The sequence below is a fragment of the Schistocerca nitens genome, chromosome 2 (genome assembly GCF_023898315.1).
Source record: "Schistocerca nitens isolate TAMUIC-IGC-003100 chromosome 2, iqSchNite1.1, whole genome shotgun sequence".
NCBI classification, from domain to species: domain Eukaryota; kingdom Metazoa; phylum Arthropoda; class Insecta; order Orthoptera; family Acrididae; genus Schistocerca; species Schistocerca nitens.
In genome coordinates, this window is record NC_064615.1 from 689885631 (window position 1) to 689891152 (window position 5522).

The 5522-nt window shown below is 45.2% G+C and overlaps 1 non-coding gene across 1 annotated transcript; it reads left to right on the forward strand.

The window, feature by feature from the left end:
- The first annotated feature begins 4951 nt into the window (after positions 1-4951).
- Positions 4952-5026, forward strand: Trnat-ugu (transfer RNA threonine (anticodon UGU)). Its single transcript has one exon. It is a non-coding gene; the product is annotated as a tRNA-Thr (tRNA).
- Positions 5027-5522: the final 496 nt, after the last annotated feature.

Here is a 5522-nt window from a genome sequence, read left to right on the forward strand (position 1 = left end):
AAAATATTGTCAGGGCTACCTCCAAAAGCTGAGGTGCGGTCTCTCCTCTGCAAGGATCAATTACTAGCACCCCGTGCCCAACTCAGTCTAACCCCCTGCTGCTAACGCTCGTCCGCCATTTTTCATCCCACAGGGCAAAGCGATGACCAAGACTCGTCCCACTACACTTGAGCCCAGTCCTTTGCATTCTCTAAATTGCCAGCAATAAAGTGGCTATTCTGCTATATACACCAGCAGTTGCTGCCACCCCCAACAGCAGCCTTAGCTGACCATGAGGAAGACACACTTCCAATGTGAGCACAATTCCTCACCTCAAAATATTGCTTGCAAAATTACCTTACAACCAATAACGTGCCTAATCATTGACAATTTTCCATACTGTTCACTGAAATGGCCACTGTTCCTCCTTAATGTGACACAAGTACCCTGATCTGCATACAGTCCATAAATGTGATCAGTTAGGTGAAAGAAGCGAGCTCAAAGGACAAGCCACCTTGCGGTGACGGATTTGCCATCAAGACGACAGTGTATGAGCCTGCCACACCCACCTCGCGGTCAACGCGCTCTAGGAGGCAGGGGTCAAGCGAGTGGAATGGCCTGCGGTTATCTCCTGACACGAACACGGCTGATCATGATTGGGACCAGTTGAAACTTGCAGGGCATCCTCACAGGAACCCTCGTCACCCAGTGGATCACCTCAGGAGGGTCACCGTCGAAGAGAGGGAAAGGCTGTAGCAGCAATGTATCGACTGCCTCACGTACACCAAACGAAGGAGGATCCAACTATGAGGCAATCCTCGGGGTGGGGCAGCACGTCACGTAGTTTTACAACTCTAGTCATCTTGCTCATAATACTGTGTCAGGCTTGTCTAACAACTCTGCTTCTCGAAGGCATGCAACTGATAACGTTGTTCAAGCAGATTTTGATCCTCCAAGTGTAAGGATGTGCACGTTCAAAGCAGTGATTAGCACACTGGATTTGCATTTGGGAGGACAACTATTCAAATCTATGTCCAGTCATAAAGATTTATGTTTTCCAAGATTTCCCTAACTAACTCCAGATAAATGTTGCGATGGTTCTTTGAAAGATCACCACCGATTTCCTCCGCCATCCCTGAAACGATCCGAGTTTGTGCTCTGTCTCTAATATCCTCGATGTCGATGGGACGTTAAAATCCTAACCTTCCTTCCATCCTTTCGTCGAACAATATGTCTTTACTTTTACTATTGCTCTGTTTTTCTCTCACAGTAATGTTTTTCTTCCTTTCTTTCAGAAGGCTTATTGTATTCTTTCCTGCTCCAGTCGAATCGGAAGCCACACATGTTTGCAAATAGGCAGGTGGTGCGAAATTTTTTGTGAAGTTTGAGTGGTACAGTATAAGTAGGCCGTTTCTTTCAGTACTTACTAAGTAGAGACGGAGTGAGTTGGCAGAGCGCCTGCCCGAGAGCCCCGGGGCAGCACCAGCGCCGGCAGCGTGCGCCTGGCGTATGTCCCTTCAGAGCTGGGGCCCAGCTAATGCGCCGCTACGTCGCCTTTGATCGCCGCCAGTAATTATCTCCGTTTCCTGGCTGCCAGCCGCCGCCGCGCCCTCTAGTCTTACCCCGTGTCGTTTGTCATCGCGCAGCCTCGTTTCTGCATAATGGACGCGGAAAACCTCACACGTGTCTCACTCGTCAAGTCTTCCATTTACACTCCAGAGGAGATGTGACGCACGTCGTCAGTGGTAGGTCGCGCATGTCACGCTATCTTACGTATTAGCGAGGCACTACACATTTGTCTCATGTTTTCCTTCCTTCGTTCCTATAGCGACGACACTCCTACGAGTTTGCACTGCAGTAATTGGAACATAGCTATAGTCAGCGCCTCTTTACCCACTGATTCTCCCTTCACTCGTACTGCTCCCTCTTCCCGAGTCTAAACCCATCAGGCATCTTTACTGTTGCGCTCTACCGAAACTGGAGTTCGGTAATTTTGGTACACTAAGTAAATGGTGGGATTGCCGGTAGTATTGGTGGTACTGATAGGGAAACAAACATAAATGAATGGATAAGATAGAAATTGTGGGTCAACAAATTCTCTGTCATTTTGGTTGTTTGTTTTGCACATGATCGGAGCTGCATATCATTCACAGTTGGCCCGTTGTGTATTTTTTGAGTACTTTCTATATTCTTACAGAATATAAACTGCATATTATTATTATTACAGGATTAATCAATACAAAGATTGATTAATAACAATGTTATCCTCCGCCAAGCCTCTTTATCCAGCGCATCTTCTTTGTCGATGCCGCGATGTTCCATTGCTCCTTTTATGTGGTCCGTCCAAGAACGTCGTGGTCTTCCGCACTTACGTCTGCTGGGTGGTTTCCATTCATAAACCTTCTTTGGCCATCGATGATCTGGCATTCTCATCATATGTCCGTACCATTTTAATAGTTTTCTTTCAATTCTGTCTATCACTATCATTTCCCTTCATTATGGCTCTTACTTCATCATTATTTTTGCTTTCGATTCTTGGTATTTTGAACCTCCTACGCAAAAAATTTATTTCCACAGCAATTAGTGTTTTTTTGAGATCTGCATTTAAGATCCATAGTTCCGATCCACTGTTAGAAATATTCTTATCCCACCAAAAAGAATTTTGAGAGATCGAGAACTGCATATTATAAGTAACAAAAATTGTCTGAGCGCGTATCTTCTGTGCTTTTATGTAAACAAGGCAGTTACTTTTCATCAAATACAGTTTACATGCACAAACATAAAAAATATATACAATTATTGTTATTTTGTACTCAATAGAACATTATTCAACATGGTCAAAGGCAATAATTTCCTGTTACCTACAAGTTCGACGAAGGACTGAAGCGATGTCTGATATACGTTTGTTTTATTTTACCTTTTTAATGAGGAAATTGCATTTTCTAGCGGCTTGTGATAAATCTGTATAGTTTTCTTTATTTCTATTGCAATATCCTTCTGGTTCACCTTACAGATCAATAACTTTCAAATAATTAAACATTGAAAATTTCAATTTAGCTATAAATACTATTTACTTTTAAGCAGCAGACGGGACGATAACTATCTAGAAGAAAAATGTTCCGTAGGTTACCCGGCCGTTTTATACCCTCACTCGTTTTCTATACGAGTCAACTCTTCCGATTTTTAGGAAAATCTAGTAAGACTCTGATAGCATATGCATGAGATAACGCCCGGTAGGTAAGGAACACAGCCAACAACAGGTAACGCTTACTTATGATAGTCAACGGTAGCCGACGGTTGTTTTATGTACAACGCTAGTCATCTTGCTCCTAATACTGCGTAGGGCTTGTCTAACAACTCTGCTTCCCGGAGGAGTGGAACTGATAACAACGTTGGTCAAGCAGAAACATTCTCACCACATAGACTCCCAAAGGTCGGCTACAAAATGTTGATATCGTAACTGTCGTTTGATGCGTTGTTACAAGCGGCGCATGAGGTTTTCGTGGGTATACCTTGGGCAGGTCACTCACATTGTGACTGATCCCGAATGTTACTCTCGTTTAATATGCATAGCTTCAGCCCCGTCGACGCAAGAGTTCTCTCTTTGGAAGATGGCAAAATATGTTTGTCCAGCAGTTCTGGATAACTCTTCCGAATCAATCTGCCTTTTACACTAACCAGAGGAACGAGGTCTGCGTGACTAAAACATCTCCAGAACATCACATAGCGATCCCCACAACTCAAATCGTGTGAGGAGGCGCAGTGGTCAGTTTACTGGAATCGCACTCGGGAACACGACGGTTCGAATCCCTGTCTGGACGTCCGCATATAGGTTTTCCAGGATTTACCGAAATCGCTTAACGCAAATGACGAGATGGTTCCTTCTAAAAGGACACGGCCGATTTCATTCCCCATCCTTTGCTGTTCCGAGCTTGTGCTTCATCTATAGTGACCTCTTTGACAAGGGCACGATAAACATTATGCCTACACCTACATCTACATACAGACTCCGCAAATGCTACCAGCCATTTTCCTTCCCCTACCACTCTAAAATAGTGCAGGGGAAAAACTATTTTCTCCGTACGAGCCCTATTTTCTTTTATCTTATTTCGTGGTTCTTAAGTGAAGTGTACATTGGCGGCAGTATGATAATTCTACCAGCCGGCCTACCAATTGCTACGATGTCTTCCCTTAGTCCGACTGGTGGGTACCCCTAACACTCGAGCAGTAGTCAAGAATGGGTCGTACTAGTGTTCTAAGCTAAAACATTACGACCACTGTCACCCGCGAGATTATGTGTCGCCTGGTGGCGGTGCGGGAACGTGACAAGGTAAGGGAAGTATACGTAAGTGGATCAAAGACGAATGGGGAATCACTCTGGCGACGACACAGGCTGCAGATGGGGAAATCTACTGACAAAAGCGACTTTGACAAAGCTGATATTATGATAAATAAACACCCTAGCTGCAAGCAGGCGTTTACACCTCATTGGGGACATGTTGAAAATGTGTGCCCCGACCGGGACTCGAACCCGTGATCTCCTGCTTACATGACAGACGCTCTATCCATCTGAGCCACCGCGGGCACAGAGGACAGTGCGTCTGCAGGGACTTATCCCTTGCACCCTCCCCGTGAGATCCACATTCCCAGCATGTCCACAACACTACATTCGTAGTGCGCCTAATAGCTGTTTGCCCATCATACTCATTACTCGTGGCAGATTAATCTACCAAGTCCCGTACGAGTTCGGGCATAGCGTGTGCGTTCGCACAAGAAGGTCAAAGGCCGGGAACCTATATGTTTAACTATATATGACGGTAGTATCTGTTCCCGAAAGAACAGTTACCGTCGATGACCATGCAGCTTTGCTCGAAATGAAATGATAATTAAATAGACACCCTAGCTGCAAGCAGGCGTGGATCTCACGGGGAGCGTGCAAGGGATAAGTCCCTGCAGACGCAGTATCCTCTGTGCCCGCGGTGGCTCAGATGGATAGAGCGTCTGCCATGTAAGCAGGAGATCCCGGGTTCGAGTCCCGGTCGGGGCACACATTTTCAACATGTCCCCAATGAAGTGTATCAACGCCTGCTTGCAGCTAGGGTGTCTATTTAATTATCATTTCATTTCGAGCAAAGCTGCATGGTCATCGACGGTAACTGTTCTTTCGGGAACAGATACTACCGTCATATACAGGGTGTTACAAAAAGGTACGGCCAAACTTTCAGGAAACATTCCTCACACACAAAGAAAGAAAATATGTTATGTGGACATGTGTCAGGAAACCCTTACTTTCCATGTTAGAGCTCATTTTATTACTTCTCTTCAAATCTCATTAATCATGGAATGGAAACACACAGCAACAGAACGTACCAGCGTGGCTTTAAACACATTGTTACAGGAAATATTCAAAATGTCCTCCGTTAGGGAGGATACATGCATCCACCCTCCGTCGCATGGAATCCCTGATGCGCTGATGCAGCCCTGGAGAATGGCGTATTGTATCACAGCCGTCCACAATACGAGCACGAAGAGTCTCTACATTT